Here is a 20,092-nt window from a genome sequence, read left to right on the forward strand (position 1 = left end):
GCGAGAAGCTCAGGGAGAATTTTCAGAGATGGGAGATAACTAGCAAATTTGGAAGCTGATAAAAAGAACTTGTGAAAGCAATATTCCTTAAATCATCTTTTAAAATGTATCTCCCAGTAGGAAATGTATCTTTCATCACTCAGTATGTCCTCTACACACATGCTATTGAGACATATGTTTCAGAAAGCAAAAGTTTAAGCAAACAATGTTTGCCTTTATTATGCGTGATAAATGGATAATCTCTATTTTCTTCTATTTCATTTTTAATTAAATTATAAAAGTATACTTGATTCAGTGTTTAAAAATTCAAAGTAGTAAATTCAAATGCTCAAGGTAATAAATTCAAACAAGACAGAAGTAGTACAGTAAAAGCTGACATTCCTCCTCAATACCTACTATCCTTCTAAATCCCATTTCCCAGCTCAGAAGACTGGGAATGAACAATCTGATGTGAGTCCTTTGAAAGCACTTTCCATGCATTTACCTAAGTAATGCACACGGACGCACACAGACAGCTGTTCCGGTTTTGGTAAATGTGATCATACATACTCTATTGTTCTGAAGCTTAATTTTTCTCTCCTTCTCTGTTGAAAATATTTTTATGTCAGTAACTTATTATCCACCTCATTCTCCAGAAAGATTTGTAGCTTTCTATCATATAAATGTACTGTGATTTATTTTAAATCATCCCTGTATTGAGGGACAGTGAAATTGCTTCTAATTCCACGCAGTGCTAAAATGAATATCCATGTACAGGTGTGAATATTTTTAAGGAAGAGAATCTTGGAAATAGGTAAATAGGAACACTTTGATAAATATCACCATGTGCACCTCTTTAAAGGCTAAGCTCGGTGTGTACAACGCCACGTGATAATGAAAGGCAGGCGTCTACTGTCAGTAACAGTCTATAGTCAATCTGTCAAATGTTTTTGTCTGTTCCTTGATTTTGTCTTGCTTTGTGAGGATGTTCTCATTTTGAAAATCATAAAACTTCTCGCATATTTCTATTTAGAAATTTTACAATCTTATTTTGTATTTCATGTACAGCTTTTGAAATCTATCCAATTTTTTTAAATTGGTGAGAAGTGGAAGAAAATTTTTTTCCATACGGAGAGCCAATTTCTCCAATACCATCTGTTAAATATTCTAATCTTTATCAATCTTTTGAAATGCTTTCTTTATCTTATCTCAGTTCTTATCTGTGGTCTCTGGTCTGTGCCATTGATGTATTATCTATTCCAGAAAAAATTCCACATGATTTAATGATAGTAACTTTATGGTTTATTTGATAAGTGGGAGAGTGATACTGCCCCTGTTGTTTTGTTTTTCTCATTTTCTTGGGTATGCTTGTGTACTTACTTTCAGGGACAACTTTTACAATCACTTTCTGTTCCATTATAAAATCTTTTTAAGGTGCTGGTTGTGATTTGCTTATGTTTTCTGTCTGAAATGTTATCCCGAGTCATCCACTTAGAGTAAGGCATGGAGGAGAAGGGTCAGATGTTTGAAAAGAGTGAGGGTTTGAAATAACTGTTCTGGAAAGTGGAAGAACTGGCTTATCAGATTGTCCTGCAGAGGCGGAGGCAGCCCAGAATTTACACTAGCATCTCTCTGCAGTTTGGGTGATGTTTTCCATCCATGCGCAGCTGCTCCTGAGCACGATTTGGTTGGGTTCATGCTGGAACTGGGTACGGCTAAGACAAGCATAACAGAGGGAGAGAGGGATGAGAGAAATGAAGGTATTTTTATCTTTTTGTCATCTTTTCAGTAAAGACAGAATAGAAATAATTTTGTTTTCTAGTCATCAAATAGGAATACATGTGAATAAATCAAGAGAGGTGCAACTTCTTCGTTTGGTTGTTGCTCGAAACATCTTAGTCAAATAAAAATATGAACTTGTGGGCAAGCAAGCTATATTACAACTGATCTTTGTATTGTATAAACAATCTATTATGTATATGAAATGATAATATGTTATACTTGAGATACTGTCCTTGTAACAGGAGAGCACTTTTGGTGTAAACTCCTATTTCGAGTGTGTATAATTTCCCTAACATTTTCTTTGGTACTAAGCATTCTCAAATGCGTTCCCAGGGGGATCTGGAAATGTTGGTACATAGCCATTTGGCAGTTTAGGGATTTGTTAGAGCGTGGGAAAATTCCGAGGTTATTTTCAGGTTATGATATCTGAATACTTCTTTGCAGGTCCAAAGAAGAGTTTGTTTTTAAAACTGTAAGGATACCTTCGTCTTGGTCCTCACTGAGAGGAGAAATTGCTGCTATCTTTGAAGAACTATCATTCCAAAGAAAATCTGGAGTTAGAAAATTGAAGACCTAAAATCCAGAAGAAACATAAAAATCTCCTAATATTTCACATGGCTTATTGGTTTGTTATATTTTCCTTTACTTGGACAAGCAGAGTGAAAGCACACTGAAGAAGGGAGTCATATGGGATACGAACGTGGGTGTGATGGGTTCCCATCATCGTGGATTTTAGCCACTAGCCATTTACACGTTCCCTCTCTGTGAACCCAGGCTTCCGCAGGGTGATTCTCTGTTCCACGCTGGGGAACTAACTCAGAGCTTCTCCTTTGGGGCTTCCCAAACTCTTGCAATGCCCTCCATTCCTAGCATAGCTCTTTCGGCCTGACTGCTCTGTAGGTCTCTAGCAATCCCACTCGTACCCAGGGCTCAACTACTGCAAAGAGGAGAGCATGATGTTAGGACCTCGGGAAATGGCCTCATCTGAAGGCATCTGACTGCTGTTTTCATAGTTTCCATCAGCTTTCAGCACACTCTCCGAATCTCCTTCAGCCACGGTAGCCTGAACGCATGCAATTTTGGGGGGGCGGGTGGGAGGGCGGTACGCCAGAGACATGCAGAATTTCCCAGGCCAGAGACCAAACCCATGCCACAGCAGTGGCCTGAACCACAGCAGTGACAATGCAGGATCCTTAACCCACTGTACCAGCAGGGAACTCCTGGACTCATGCAAGTTTAAATGAGTGGTTGTTCCAGTCTAGCCTCTCACTGAACCAAAATGTGGTCAGACGGGGTGACCGCATTTTTCAAGAGGTGCCAGAAACCTCACATTCAACTGTTCAACTCGTGTATCCTATGTCTGATCAACCACAATTTATTCCCTGAACTTTGAGTGAAGACAGTGAAAATAAACATGAAACATCAATGTGTTCTTGGCATGTAACACCAATTGGAAAATTCATGTTTTAAGAGTTCTGTCGTGGTGCAGCAGAAACGAGTCCGACTAGGAACATGAGGTTGCGGGTTCAATCCCCGGCCTCAATCAGTGGGTTAAGGATCCCGTGTTCCCATGAGCTGTGGTGTAGGTCATAGATGTGGCTCTGATCCGGCGTTGCTGTGGCTGTGGTGTAGGCCGGCAGCTATAGCTCTGATTAGACCCCTATCTTGGGAACCTCCATATGCTGTGGGTGCAGCCCTAAAAAAAAAAAAAAGAAAAAGAAAAAAAAGAAAAGAAAATTCACATTTCACGTTTCAGATTCTCACTCCTCTCCGGTCAATTTTAACCAAAGAATATATCTCTTACATCTATGCCCCCATCCACTGGCACTGCCAAAGCTCTTGGTTCAAGTCTTCATCATTGTTCATCTGATCCACTATAAAGCCAATGTCTCTTATCTTTTGAAAATGTACATCTACTCACAGTACTGCTAACAATTTTCTGTGGCTTGTCTGCCCAAACTGTTGGCCTGAAGTCCTTCAAGTTCTGGTCCTTGCCTGCCTCGTCTTCTGGCATTCTCTCCTTGGTGTTCTGAGCTCCTACCATATAGAACTGCCTGCTCTCCCAGGGTTGTTTGGTGGCGGGCATAGCTGCCTTCCAGTGCTGTTCCCCTTGCCCAGGGGTGAACTTCAAAATATTTAAAGAACCAGTCAATCAGAACAAACCCCGTGACCACTCGAAACGACTCATTAGGGCATTCTGCTGAATGTGGCTGCTCTTTCCAACACCTTGGCCATGATCCGTTCCCGGAGAACTTCTGCAGATCCTTCACACGGTCCACAGAAGACTAGCCATTAAGCAGAGGCTAGAGGTAAGGGACAGCGTCTTTTAGAAGGTTTATGGACCTGAAGATACCACGATGAACCTTTCCAGTACCTATGTAGAAAATGAAGTGTCTGCACAGCACACACTCTTTGCAGCACCTGAAATGAACTTTTTAATTTTTTGAAATGTGCTCAAAAAACCCACTGCCTCATCTCTGGTTGCTTTGTAAATAGTTCTGCCTGCTTCTGTTTTTCAGAATTTAATCAGAAAGAGACATCTACCTCTCACACAGGCCCACCAGCAGATCAATTGTTTGCTTGCACCAGGCTTAATCTTTTTAATTCCATGCTGACGAGGAAACATTACGTCCTGAACTGACCTAAAAGGACAAGGAAGAGTTCCAGGATCTTTTCTAACAAGAAAGAAAATAAGACATGTTTTTCTTCAATCCAAATAATGGCTGTGCAAACTAGCTGTCATTAATCATATTTCCTATATCAGCATTGCTTAGAAATTATCAAGTCACTGTTTAATACAAAACACCAAACTAGCATTGAGATGAATTTAAAGTAGTAACCAAAGGAGTTCCCATCGTTGCTCAGCAGTTAACGAACCCAACTAGCATCCATGAGGTTTCGGGTTCGACCCCTGGCCTCCCTCAGTGGGTTAAGGATCTGGCGTTCCCGTGAGCTGTGGTGTAGGTCGCAGATGCAGCTCGGATCCCGTGTTGCTGTGGCTTTGGCTGTGGCGGGCGGCTACAGCTCAAATTGAACCTCTAGTCTGGGAAACTCCATATGCCATAGGTGCAGCCCTAAAAAGACAAAAAAAAAAAAAGTAGTAATCAACACAAGCCATGCTTTCTATTGAGCTGATAGTCTGCTGTGGAGATAAGACATGAACGGCTGAAATAATAATTCTTAGGGAAGCAGTACACTGTATGTTGCTTTCAAATAATAAACACGGTAGCAGTTAAGGGGAAGAAGTGACTCTGTCTCTGTTTCAGGTAGGAGAGGCTTTCTGGAGGAGTTGGGTTTTGAGCTGAGCACTGAATGGTGGGTAGAGTTTCAATACTGTTCCACCAGGAGAACCAGTGTGTGCTATGGACACAGGTGACACAGGGGCAGGGAAAACAGGGCCTAGACCTTGCGATGAGGCTGGAAAAGTCACTGTTGTCAGAGGGCAGAGAAAATTGTGCCGGGAGGAGGCATTTCGGCTTTAAATCAGGAGTAAACCTCTTAAAGTTTTGTTAAACAGGAACCTGACATAAAGCAGCATTTAAAAATGTGAATCGGGCGATAGCAGCTACAGAGCACTGTGCTGGGAAGAAACGTGGAATAATGGCCCCTGGGATCAAGTATGGGGTTTGAGTCCGGCTCTGACACTCTCTAACTAGGTGGGCTCGGACCACTCTATAACCTCCACATTGCTCCATATAATCAGTAATAAAAATAGAGGATATACATCACGCTAAAAGTTATTATGAAAATAACATTTCACATTTATGCCTGTGTCCTCATTTAATCCCTACATCACTATTTTATTGTGGTAAAATAACATATATAACATAAAATTTACTGTTTTAAACTTTTCTTTTTTTGTCTTCTTTTTTTTTTTTTTTTTTTTAATGGCAGCACCTATTGGCATATGGAGGTTCCCAGGCTAGGGGTCTAATCAGAGCTGTAGCCACCAGTCTATGCCACAGCCACAGCAACATGGGATCCGAGCCACATCTGTGACCTACGCCACAGCTCATGGTAATGCTGGATCCTTAACCCACTGAGCGAGGCCAGGGATCGAACCCACAACCTCATGGTTCCTAGTCGGATTCATTTCCAGTGCGCCACGACGAGAACTCCTGTTTTAACCATTTTTAAGTATACAGTTCAGTACCATTCAGTACATTCACCGTGTTGTGCAACCATTCCCACCATCCATCTCTCCAGCTCCAGAGCTTTTCTTGGCTTCTCAAAGCAAAACTCCACATACATTAAAAAATAACTCCCATTCCCAGGTTCCAGGCCCTTCTACTTTTTGTCTCTGTGAATTTGACTCTTCTAGATGTTTCATATAAGTGTGTCTGGTTTATTTTACTTGGCACAGCATCTTCAAGGCTCACCCATGTTTTAGCATTTGCCAGAATTTTCTTCCCTTTTAAGGATGAACACTATTGCACTGAGTGTTTTTTTTTGTTTGTTTGTTTTGTTTTGTTTTCATTTTTTGGGGGGAGGGCTGCACCTGCTGCATATGGAAGTTCCCAAGTTAGGAGTCTAATCGTAGCTACAGCTGCCGGCCTACACCACAGCCAGAGCAACGTAGGATCTGAGCTCATGGCAACCCCGGATCCTTAACCCACTGACCTAGGCCAGGGATCAAACCCACATCCTCGTGGATACTAGCAGGGTTCTTAACCAGCTGAGTCACCATGGGAACGCCCCCACTGAGTGTCTTACATCACTGTTTCATAGAAAGAAATTTGGACCTAAAGAGGTTAACTTGTCCAAAATAACGTAGCTGGTCAAAGAGAGAGGTGGGGTTTGGACAAAAGCGATCTGATTCCATAGTTCATCCTCCTTTCCCCTGACATCCTGCCTCATGTAGGGAAAGGCCCTGCCACTCCGCCTGGCCCAGGGTGGCTGCCAGGAAGAGAGCCGATTGTTCTTGATGATCTAGCACCACTTCGGCTCATCTCGGTAATGCAGTCCCTCTTTTCCTTGGGGAACTCTCTCTGTGATTGCACCCACTCTCCTGCATACAAGGGCTACAGGTTGAGCATGTTACTCAGGCCGGGCCAATCAGAGTCTTCCCCTCTTCCCCCAACAAGGATTATCCAGGGATGGTTAGATGGGTGCCATCAGAGTCCACCCTGGTGGTGAGGCAGGGGTCCTGCCTGTCCATCTTAAGCTTAAGCAAGAAGGTGGTGCGAGAGGTGGCATCCTGAGCATTCATGCGACCCCTGGATTTAAGCATGTGCAAAGCCAACCAGCCCCATCAACTTCCCAGACACATGATCCAATTTACTCCTAGTTTTGCTTTTAGCTAAGCAGAATTGAATTTCTCTAACTTGTAAGGGGAAGAAACCTAATTCGCTGGATCCAATGGTCCCCGTGGGAATGGGAAGGAAGAAACTAACAAGAACATTGCCAAGGTGTGTGGGGCGAGGAAAAGGGTCCTTCTGAAGTTTGGATACTAAAGAAGTTGCTATTTTGGGTATGGAAGAGGAAATTACAGAACTCCCAGGAGTCTTGATTGCTAGTTAGCTTCCAAAGGTAAAATGCACATTATTTATGATTACTGAATACTTCATCCCCTTCCAGAACCTTAAACTCATGAAGCGCTCAGGGTCTGATTGGGATAGGACTTCTGGACACTGACCTTTATCCTCCATTCCTACTTAGGAATCCACTCATTAATCTGCTCATTCATTTATGTAACTCAAACTTGCTGAGCGCTTACTATATGTCAGGTACTGCGCTAGGTGCTAAAGATAAAACATGGTCCCCTCTCTTTATAATCTAGTGAAGAAAAGAGGCATCGAGTGGATTCCCACACAGATGAGTATAATTAGAAATTGTGTTACAAAGAAAATGGAATTTCCTAAGAGGTATGTTGGGAGCATCAATTTCGATGGAGCAGAGTGAGGACAGCAGGGAACAGCTTCTCTCGGGAAATAACGTTTAGGCTAAGGCCTGGCTGGGGGAGAGAGGTCAATCCTGAAATGAAAAGGAGAGGTGGGGCCCGGAGCAGTTAGTCTCACCTACCAGAGGAAACAAGTGATTCACCCACCAGGAATGTGTGGCAGGAAGGCTTGAAACGGTCTTTGAAGTGGAGCTACCCAGGCCATAGAGAGGCCCTGGAACGTACATTAGCCATTGCAGGGCTCCCCCTCCCTCCCCGTTGCCTGCTGTCCAGTTCCCTTTCAGTGACTCTGCTCATTCATTCATTCAGTGCTTCACTCTTTCAGGAAATATTTATGGGATGCCCTCTGATGGGGGGCATTATTCTAAATGATGCGGGTTCATGAGAAGGAAGACACGCTCTGCTCTGGTCTGGTTCTCAGCAGGAAGGCAGAAGCCTGGGGAAGGGGGGGGCTCTTCCTCAAACGTCTCCCAGAGACACCCAGTTCTTTCCTCCAGGGAGCCGTTGGACCCAGGCTTCTGGGCGTGGTGCTAAGCCTTCCTTCTCGCGGCACTCACCCCCAGCAGACATGTACACTTTCATTTCTCCACAGAGACGTGAATCTCCTCCTTGGAGCAGGAGTGAAGCTCCTTTATCCGCAGAGCGCTGAGAAGGAGATCACGTGGGGAAACAGGGCAGAATGACACCCCGCAGCGGGGCTGCCGGGCCCTCCAGATAAACATAAGAAGGTCATCCAAACACAGGAAGGCCACGTCCCCTTCCCTTGTCCTTTACCCCTCCCCTTCCTCCCTCTGGCTCCCTTATCCCCAGAGGGTGGGCCCAGCCTTTCCCAAAGTTTATTCTGAGAGCTCCAGGCTCCCGCAGTGGAACGTGCAGCGGACATGGGAATACAGCGGCCCAGCCAACAGGGAAAACAAAACTATAAACGGAGAGGTTTAATAGATTCCTTTCTCTCTCCCCCTCAAAGTTTTAGCAGACATTTCTCCTATTACTGCTTTTACTATTCTTGATATGTCAGCCCTTCCAGGAAGGAAGCCATCTGATGTTTATTGCATTTGTCAGCAAACATTTTGCACAGAAAAAGTTCAGGTCTTTCTTAGGATCTCAGGGCCACTGACTTGGTCCAATAAACAAATGCGACACAATGTTAGGAAGCAAAGTCCAGAAAGCCTTGCATCTCAAACCCTGACCATGAGTTTGACTAGGGCACAAATAACACTAAAACTGAAGGGGAAATTTTATAAGGGTAAATTTCCTTTAAACCCACTATTGGGATGTTGTAAATAAGTAGGACCGCCGAGCCCATAAATAGGAAGTCTTTTGATCTATAGTAAAAGATCATATTCTGATCAAAACAGTAGTGAACATACAAGGTTTGGATTTTATTCTCTACTTAGGAGTGAAAAGGTTAGTACTGCAGGATTTTGTGCCTCAATGATTATAAACCAGCATTTGTGATGAAACCTTCAGTACTAAATTCAAAACAAACAGAGCGTTTGAAAGCAGAGCATAACGGTGACCTTTCTCATGAGCTGTTGCTCAAACAAAGATATGTTCCAGCAATATCCGATGCTTCCTTCCTGCCAGGGCCTCCGCCTAGTACCATTTAAAACACTCCTGTTATGTCCAAACTGGAGCTGAGGATGTGGGGGAGCGGAGCTTCAGCAGCATTTTGTTTATGGTTTATTATTACTTGATAAGTTTTTTAATACTTCATTTTCATAAATTGATTGTCATGAGTTGGATTTGCAAGAGTAAGCAGGTGAAATCACAGCAAGGAACTCATTCCAGCCTTCTTTACTTTTCTATGTCTTCACCTCCCCACTTTTCCGGTGAGCAGCATCATAGGTTCTTGACCACAAGGACAGATAACAATCTCATTGCTCTTCGGTAAATAATTTTATGACTACATTGTCGGCAACAAACAAACAAAAACAGAAAGGCTTTTGAAAGACGATGCCGAACTTGGTTTGTGTAAAATGCTATAGATCTAAATGAACACAAATTGGAGCAGAGAATGACAGAAAGAAATAGAAGGAGATTGAGAGATTGTTTCATACGAGTAATCCTTGTGTTCATCATGACTGATGCTTCTCAGGTAATGTAAGTTGAAAATCATCAATATCAAGGTGATTTTTTTATGAAACAACAAATAATGAAGAATTTTTCTTCTGGTCTAAGACCTGATGCTCAGTCTTTACAGAAAAGACCATAAACACTCAGTCCAACCATAAATGATATAAGCTATTTATATTTTTTACAATGTATATAACTTTATAATAGAAAAAATCAAATCCGTGTTATTTTTGAAGTAATTTTACTTCTTTATACTTATGCAGTATAAATCGTTCTGAAGTATGTATATAAGTTAAAAAGAGCTATGCACTAGTGAATCCCATGAAAGACCAGGGAGGTGATTAGCTTAAACCAGTCAGGGACTATCCTTGCATCTGAGAGTGGAATCTGTCATCCTCGAACAATTTTGCTAAGAGTAGAGGAGCTCCTTTCCCCCTCAAAGATAATCTGGGCCCTACCAGGAAAGGGGAGAGGGGAATGGACAGTGGAGAGGCGACAAATAACCACCCAATTCAGTAGTTCACAGGAGCTGTCATACAAATTAAGTCATACTGTGGTTCTAAGAGCGTTTGCACAGTACCTGGTGCATACAGGTGCTCAAAGATGGGCTGAGACCTGAGCACGATCAGACTCAGTCCTTGCAGAAATTTTTGTTTGTGGACATTGAAGAGTCTCTCTTTCTAAAGGACCATGAGGTGCCAGCAGGTGAGCTTAGAGCTGCCAGTAGCCATCTTTCTATACGGAGCCACGTGGAAAAAGTCTGTCTGTTGCAAGAGAGGATAAGAATAGAAACCTCTAAGAAACCTTAGAGATGAAAAGAGAGAGTCTTGACAGTGAACTCCAAACCCATGGATCCAGACGTCTCAGGCCACCTGTGCCCTTGGACCTCCCAATTAAGTGAGCCAATAAAGCCAGTCTGAGTTTAGTTTCTATTAACTTGTAACTAAGAGGGTACAGACCAAGGAAAACTTCAAAATCAGTTTTTTCAACAATGCCTTATCTGCTATTCAGCTCTCTATCAACTCCTCTACTTTCCCATGTGGATTAGTCACCTCCTGCCTTTACTTTCCTCCCTTTGCTACTTAGATTTATGGTTCATCATTTCAAAAGCTCCCTGCCTCCACTTGGCAAAAATTCCATCCATGGAGCCTAACTGTCTGCTTTCTCCACACTTGAGCAATTAAGCCACGCTAGAGAAAAATCTCAGGAAGAGCAGACTAATCTCACCTTAAGTTCATGATCATGCCTCAAAGGACCCGCAGCACGGCTCAGCCATCCTGCGGCCATTCTCTGGTTGGTTTTCGCTTTTGTTCGCCAATGATAACATCAAACCTTTCATCCCTCTCACCTCTTCTCTCGATCATCTCCATTTGATGACCTCTGCTTCACAGATGGAAGGGAAACCATAAAACAATCTGCTAAGACAGCCCATCCTCTATTTATATTCCCTTCTCATAAAAAAGGAGTCATCATTCCTATTTAAGTCTCATTTTTCCACCTGAGTCAGGGATCTCACCCCTCCCGCCTTGTGAGAAATCCGCTATCAGTTTGCCCTTCTCTAGCCTGTGTGTTGGATCTCACTAGGCTGATGAGCTTTGTTGCCTCTCCAGAGCCACTTTAATCTTCTCTAGCCTGCTTGCATGAAGAGAGGCTAAAGTCTATAGGAACTGTATCAGCAGGTTTCTCTGCCCTTTACTCTCTGGGGTGGGGGCGGGAGGGCAGGGGGGCCAAAGGGAAGCCCCAGCAGGAGATCTCAGAGACAGAGCAGCAGGAGATAGGAGTATTTATTTTTTCTAACGTTTTCTCCTCAAAGCCTTCTTTGGTTTGCTATTTCTTCTGACCAAAGTCTTTGTCCTCTCAAGACAGCCCTCCTTCCCGTTCCTGGTAATTGCCCCCTTCCCTGATCCCTTTAAATCTAAGGTAATTGTTCCACCGTGGTTTTGCCCCAGGGTGCTCTACAATCCCCTGTTGGTTCCCTATATTATAGCCACACCATTGTAAGTGGTCCCTTCCTCAAATTAACCTACTGTTTCCTACCCACAGACGCATGCTTCCTCTCTAATGAATTCTTCTCTTCAAGACATTGTGTTCAAGTGTCCTAGCCTCGGAGACTTAACTTTTACCTGTTACCTCCTTTTTCTATCCTCTACTCTTGCTTATACCCCAGTTCTCGTCATCAGTTGGAATTGTTCCATCTCTGAAATTTTGAAGTCCGTTATCTGAGCACCATATCCTAACATTATCAACGCGTATTTTAAAACTGTATCAAAAGCACTAAGCCCCTTGACTCCTCCACCCCATCTCCAATTTCTCGGTAGCATCTTGTCCTTATTTCCTTTTCCAGGTGGACACATCCTTTCAATCTTTCTCTTGCTTAATACTCTCATTCCCATTTCTCCTCATTCTTCCACATTCCCATCTAAAAAATTCCCAGTCCTGAGTCCATTCGGGTAGCCCCTTTCTCCCCCTATACCTAAGCCTGGTGGAGAGCGGCATGCATTTGTACATATCAGAGTCCTCTTCTTTTAAGATCTCCAGCCTCACCTCTGCCTCTGCTCGACATCCCTTGTCAACACCTTCTCCTTCTCCCCCTCAATGATACAATTTCAAACCTTCTTAAGGTGAAAGAAAGGGTTGGCTTTGCCATTTTTCCTTTCTTAGTCCTTTTCCCACCTTGATTCACTTCAGCATCTTTCAGTCACACACTGTCCACTGACGCTGCTTTGCTGTGGTCAGCAATGAATTCCTAACTTCTCAATACAATTGAATTTTCAGTCTTTGCCTTATTTAGCCTCTTGAGGAAATTGGATACTGTTGTCTGCTTCCCTCTTGAACATTTCTCCTGTCCTGTCTTCCAGGACAATACGACCACCTGCGTCCTATTTTTTTTGGTCTTTTCTAGGGCTGCTCCCATGGCATATGGAGGTTCCCAGGCTAGGGGTCGAATCGGAGCTGCAGCTGCTGGCCTACACCACAGCCATAGCAACGCTGGATCTCCAACCCATTGAGCAAGGCCAGGGACCGAACCCACAACCTCATGGTTTCTAGTCAGATTCGTTAACCACTGCGCCACAACGGGAACTCCTTATTTCTTAAATGTTGACATTTTGCTGGGGTTCCCTCCTTTTCCCGCTTCTCATCTCCCTCTTCTTATTCAATGCTCTTATCTCTCTAGGTATTCTGATCCACTGCCAATGGTCACAAACATGAACAACCTGTATACTAATGGTCCCTGAGTCTAGAGGTCGAATTTTGCTCCTAAATTTAAAATCTAGTTGCTGAGGCTTTTGACTGTGTATCTGACTAGAACCCAGAACTCAATCTGTTACAAATTAAATAATCAATATTTCTCTCTATGGTACAGTCTGCTCATATCCTCCTCCTCTATTGAACGGCACCACTTTCCATTTTGCCAGTCACTGGAAATCAACTTTCTGCAATCATCTTTGACTCCTAATATACCAAGTCTTACTCATTCAATTGCTCACCAAGCCCCTTTGATCCCATTTCTTTTTCAATAGTTCTGAAATCCATTTGTCCTCTCTATTGTGTCTGATCTCATGATTTCCTGACTAGAGTGTTACAACAACATTCTAGCCAATTTCTATAATTCTAACCTACCTGTCTTGCATACCACCAAAAGAATGGTCATTCCAAAACAAATGTCTCATTGTGTTACTTCCCTTCTCAGAACCCTTCAGTGACTCTCCATTGTCTTAAAGGTAAAATCCAGACATCCTATCATGATATAATAATCTCTAATAGGACAAATTCCTTTGGTTGCAAGGAATTAAAAAAAAAATTTTCTGGTGAGGTCAAGAAAAAAAAAAGAGGCTAGTTTATTGAAATGATATTGGAAAAGTTTATGGAATTGGAGGAATTGAACAACCAACTGTGAGGAAGAACCTGAACCAGGGCCACTCTGAGGATATCAGCAGCAGAAGCCAGGGCTGATGTAACTGTGCACTGTTTGTGGTGAACTTTCTCCCTCAATTCTAACTTGACTGTGTATCTGACTAGAACCCAGAACTCAGGTTCCCAGGAATATTCAGAAAACTAAATGTAGAACTACCATATGATCCAGCAATCCTACACTTGGGCATATGTCCAGACAAAACCATAATTCAAAAACATAGGAAGTTCCCGTCATGACTTAGCAGAAACAAATCTGACTAGTATCTATGACGACTCAGGTTCGATCCCTGGCCTCGCTCAGGGGGTTAAGGATCTGGTGTTGCCATGAGCTGTGGTATGCGTCAAAGACACAGCTCAGATCTGGCATTGCTGTGGCTGTGGCGTAGGCTGGCAGCTGCAGCTTGGATTCAACCTCTAGCCTGGGAACCTCCATATGCTGCAGGTGTGGCCCTAAAAAGACAAAAAAAAGATATATGTACCCTATGTTCACTGCAGTACTATTCACAATAGCCAAGACATGGAAACAACCTAAGTGTCCACTGACAGAAGCATGGATTAAGAAGATGTGGTACATACACACAATAGTATATACTCAGCCATAAAAAAGAATGAAATAATGCCATTGACAGCAACATGGATGCAAATAGAGATTCTCATACTACGTGAAGTAAGTCAGAAAGAGAAAGACAAATGCCATATGATATCACTTATATGTGGAATCTAAAATTTGCACAAATAAACCTGTCTACAGAAAGAAGCAGATTCACAGACATAGAGAACAGATTTGTGGTTGCCAAGGGGGAGGGGAAGGGAGTGAGATGGACTGGGAGTTTGGGGTTAGTAGATGCAAACTATTATATTTAGAATGAATAAGCAATGAGGTCCTACTGTATAGCACAGCAAACTATATCCAATCACCTGTGATAGAACATGATGGTAGATAATATGAGAAAAAGAATGTGTGTGTATGTATGACTGGGTCACTTTGCTGCACAGCAGAAATTGACATAACACTGCAAATCAGCTATACTTTCATAAGAAATTTTTAAAAAAGAATAAGGGGATATTTCAAACAAAAAGGCATTCCCAGGACTAATATTCTGATTGGCTCAGTTGAATAAATTAGCTAATCTCTAGACTCTGGAAGAAGCACATGGTGCAGGTGCAACCACTGGGGACTCCCTCCTGTGTATACGGTATTCTCAAAGATCTGAGTATGAAGTATCACCATGAGCTGAGTATATCTGATGGGTGTCTGCTGCACTCTGTAGTCTTACCTCTCAATTTTTTCTCCACTATTCCTTAAACTATACCTTGTTTTTCAGTCTCAGTGTGTGTTATGGACTGAATGTTTGTGTCCTTTCAGAATTCACATGCTGAAGCCCTAACCCCCAATGTGATCATTTAGACAATAAATCACTGTTGTGTAAGCCACCTAGCATATGCTATTATGATATGGCAGCCTGGCTAAGACAATGTGTTACTTACTGTCTCCTGGAACAAATCATGCTCTTTTGGACTGTCTCGTCTTTGTGATCGGCCTGGCTTTTTAATCCATTGTTCATGGGGTTATGAATTAATTTCTCCTTCTCTCCACCAGCACATCCCCCTCCGCCGCTTCCTTCTTTATCTTGCAAATACTCATCTATTGGAATCAACCTAAGGATCAATTCTTCCAGAAAGCCTTCCTTGATTCTTCCAGGCTGATCTCACATTCTTCCTCTATACACCATAGCTTCCTGAGCTTAACTTTATCACAGCTCTCATTACAATTCCCTGTTCTCAAATTTGTTTCTCCCATTAGCTTGTGAGATCTTTGAGATCAGGAGCTGAATTTCTTAAATTCATATCTTCAGAGGCAAACCTAGCCCCCAACTTGTTGATATTCAACACATTTTTGCAAAATGAATGGATGAAAATCTTGGTTTTCTAGTTCCAAACTCAGTCTGCATTCAACTACACCGTCTCTCCAACCCTCTGTTCCTGGCCTCGTGACATAGTTGGTTGTGAATGTTTGACCCTCATTCATGAAATTATGAATAGCTAGGAGAAAATTGTTCCTACCTTTTATTTTTGTATCATCCATGATATCTCATTTTGTACATGTTAGGTAGATAATACCTTAAAAAAAGATAAGTATGATTGACCCTCTAAAAGCTAATGCCCTCTAGGCCTTGTTAACACATGTCCAGGGTCAAAAGAGTATCTGTATTCCTAGCGATTCTTATGTGGATGGGATCACATCTGAAATAGTATGGTCAGTTGTGGGCAATCTATATGCATTCTTTCCTTCAACAAATGTTTATGGAGGGCTGAGTTTGTGCCAAGCACTTTTCTGCTATGCCCGGGGCTTGAAAATGAAACAGACTTGCTGTGTATATGGGTCAAGACAGGTTAGGCTTTGCTGCAGAAACAAACAATCCCAAGATACTAGTGGCGTACCACGTCCTGGTTTAGTTTCTCATTCATGCCACATGTCCACGTGGAAGGAGCGTGGCTCTATTCCACAGTCTTCACTCCAGGACCCATGCATGCTGCCTCCATCTGCAACACTGCTGCTTTCAGGGCAGAGAGAGAAAGCATGATGACCCAGGAAACCATCTGCCAGCAGTGACACACATCATTTTTGCTCACACTTGGTCATACAACCACACGTGGATTCATACAGAGAGGAGTCACAAAGGGTGAACCATACGCTTATTTGCCTGTACAGCACCTCCACACATACTAAGGGTCCTAACCTGTGCAAGTCCTTGCCTTATCATTTGTAGAATAACAATCATCGTCTCTGCATTGAAGAGTGAAGTGAGGATGCAAAATCTTATATGTAAAGTGTTTGATATACTGAGGTCTGTCAGGACATAGTGGTTATTTCAGTTTATAAGTTTTAAAATCCTGATATTCAGCTTAAGAAATGACTATAGGTAAAGTTCTCCAAGCACATCAAAATGAAGTAAATTAATACACTCTTCCTTTGAATTTTTTCTCTGTAGACCCCGCTGAAACCATCTGAACTATGTTTCCAGCATGGGCTTGATGTTTTTCCCACCAGGGTGATTCTCGCCAGAATCAAGATGATCTGCAAGGAAAGAGGTTGTCTAGAATGGCTAAGATCTACTGTTCATTTTTTTCATGTTTGAGCTGTTTTCCAAACAGGATTGTAAGCAATTGGGACAGGGCCATGTCTCATACATTTTTGCCTACTGGAAACTCACACCGTTCCCCACCCAGATGATATCTTGGTGGCAAAAAAGATGCTTGGAAGTGGAATTGGGGTTTTATGATGTCATTGCACAGTATCCACTGATCTTCTAAGTTTATAGTTACATTTTGCAGATATTTCTTTTTTAAGGCATCCTATTGATTTGCTGATGTTACACACTTTTTTCTACCAAATAATATCCAAGCAAGAGCATGGTTGTCTGATTTGGCATATAGGTTGAGTTACATAAATCCTGGTGAAATAGCTTCTGGACATAGCCACTAAAAACTAAGTAAGATAGCAATTTATTACTTTTTCATTACTCTTCCTAGAGTGACTAAAATAAATGCTATGTATGTGAAGAGTTGAAAATTCTTCCCATGAGGTAATTGATTCTAGTTCTCCTAAATATTTGGTAACTAGATGAGTAAAATCAAATGTGATTTTTTTTTTTTAAATTGTGCAATTGGGGCATTTGAAAGTGAGACATTGAGATACATTATATATCTTCTACTTCAACCTCTTAAGAAATCTCATTTAAAATGAGGGACAGGGGTGATGCTCAGAAGTTTCATTGGTGGTACATTTGTGGACTTCTCTAAACCACTTAGCCCCATGCAGCCAATGTCACTTGTGCAGAATCCCCTTCATGCCATGCAATGTTTTCCATACAGAAGCAGTGGTACAGAAGCTGCCATTTAAATGGTCACCTATTTGCAGTCTCCCAAAGCAATAGAAATTAGAGCAAAAATAAACCCATGGGACCTCATCAAACTGAAAAGCTTTTGCACAGCAAAGGAAACCCAAAAGAAAACAAAAAGACAACTTACAGAATGGGAGAAAATAGTTTCAAATGATGCAACCGACAAGGGCTTAATCTCTAGAATATATAAACAACTTATACAACCCAACAGCAAAAAAGCCAATCAATCAATGGAAAAATGGGCAAAAGACCTGAATAGACATTTCTCCAAAGAAGATATACAGATGGCCAACAAACACATGAAAAAATGCTCAACATCGCTGATTATAAGAGAAATGCAAATCAAAACTACCATGAGATATCACCTCACACCAGTCAGAATGGCCATCATTAATAAATCCACAAATAACAAGTGCTGGAGGGGCTGTGGAGAAAAGGGAACCCTCCTGCACTGTTGGTGGGAATGTAAACTGGTACAGCCACTATGGAGAACAGTCTGGAGATAACTTAGAAATCTATACATAGAACTTCCACATGACCCCGCAGTCCCACTCTTGGGCATCTATCCAGACAAAACTCTACTTAAAAGAGACACATGCACCCGCATGTTCATTGCAGCCCTATTCACAATAGTCAGGACATGGAAACAACCCAAATGTCCATCGACAGATGATTGGATTCGGAAGATGTGGTATATATACACAATGGAATACTACTCAGCCATAAAAAAGAATGACATCATGCCATTTGCAGCAACATGGATGGAACTAGAGAATCTCATCCTGAGTGAAATGAGCCAGAAAGACAAAGACAAATACCATATGATATCACTTATAACTGGAATCTAATATCTAGCACAAATGAACATCTCCTTAGAAAAGAAAATCATGGACTTGGAGAAGAGACTTGTGGCTGCCTGATGGGAGGGGGAGGGAGTGGGAGGTATTGGGAGCTTGGGCTTATCAGACACAACTTAGAATAGATTTACAAGGAGATCCTGCTGAATAGCATTGAGAACTATGTCTAGATACTCATGTTGCAACAGAAGAAAGGCTGGGGGAAAAATGTAATTGTAATGTATACATGTAAGGATAACCTGACCCCCTTGCTGTACAGTGGGAAAATAAAAAAAACAAACAAACAAAAAAACAAAAACATATTTTTGCAGCTACTTAAAAAAAATAAAAATAAAAAAATAAATGGTCACCTGTTTGGTATAAAACCAGAGCCTGCTATGTTTGTAATCTCATTAAAATATGCTCAATATTAATAAGAATCTTACAGTGTTGACATTAGGATTTAAAATAATGCCTTTATGCATTTTTTTCTTAAGCTTAATTTAAAAAAGGGTTGCTGACCACCGTGTCTTTGCCAAACTTTTTAACCTTGGTGTTTGTAGAGCTCTAAATACTAGGGCTCCCCTACCACGGGAGAGGAAGGAAAGGGAAAGACCACATCCACGAAAGGGGAATGGAGACATGCTCCCTTGCTCATGCAAGCACAAACACTGATTTGAACTGGACCTGAGTTAGGTGTTGTTGTAATTGCTGTCTGGAGACAAACCACACAGGGAGGAAAGTCATTTCTGTCAGTTTACAAAAGCCCCTCCTTGGTTCTTTTTCTTTGCATGAAGCAGTTCATTGCTCTCTAGGTTGCAAGGCTTCCCTTCTCATCATCTGGCGAATCCTTCAGGGCCGCGGACATTTATGCAGCAGAGAAGAGCACTGAAGACCCTGAAGAGTGCTCAAATCCCATTCTACCTTATTTCTCTTTCTCTTCTCTCTCCCTCTTTTTTTATACCAAGAATTAGCAAAAATGGTTTATACCAATGGTTCCCAAACCTACTGAATTACAGAGACACCCATGGAACTTTTTTTTTTTTAAAAAAGGATTGGGTTCTGGGCTCCAGCACAGATCTTTGAATCAGACATTTGGGGTGGTAGGCCTAGGAATCTGTGGGGTTTTTTTGAGGGGGGGTTGCACCTGCAGCATGTAGGAGTTCCTGGGCCAGGGATCGAACCCACACCACAGCAGTTATCTGAGTGGCTGCAGTGACAGTATCAGATCCTTAACCCACTGTGCTATAAGGGAACTCCTGGAACCTGTGTTTTTAAAGAGTTCCTTGGTGTATTAATGATCTGTCAGTGTTAGTGTTAAGAGGCTTGCCGGGCTGTGGGTTACTTTGGTTTCTGCCTTTGGGAAAGCAGTTGTACCTGGGGCTTGGATCATTTTGGGGGTAGAGATCTGGCCAGATCTATAGCCCTCCTCACCCCCTTTCTTCACTGCCCCCTCCCACATATATACCATGTTGTCATAGCTGTGAGGAGAGCAACCCTATGGATCAAATAATATTCCATGCAGAGGCCTTCATATTTGCATCTCCAGCAACATGGCAGAGTCCTAAGCTTTGACATTCCAGGGGGAAAAAAACCCCAGCAGTGCTGCCAAAGCTGTACATATAACTTGGAATTGATTTGCACCAATCCTAGCTGCTCTGTGTAGCACTTGTCTGACTGTAAGTAGCTAGTCGCTAGTT

General features: G+C 42.2%; 1 protein-coding gene across 8 annotated transcripts in view; it reads right to left on the reverse strand.

Moving 5' to 3' along the window:
• The window catches only part of ABCD3 (ATP binding cassette subfamily D member 3), a 238,241-nt gene that overhangs the window by 173,964 nt on the left and 44,185 nt on the right, over positions 1–20,092 (reverse strand). The window lies entirely within an intron of this gene.

The sequence above is a fragment of the Sus scrofa genome, chromosome 4 (genome assembly GCF_054392235.1).
Source record: "Sus scrofa isolate SSC_HxYL_T2T_F1_AM1 chromosome 4, Sscrofa_HxYL_maternal_Yorkshire_Landrace_v2.0, whole genome shotgun sequence".
NCBI lineage: Eukaryota > Metazoa > Chordata > Mammalia > Artiodactyla > Suidae > Sus > Sus scrofa.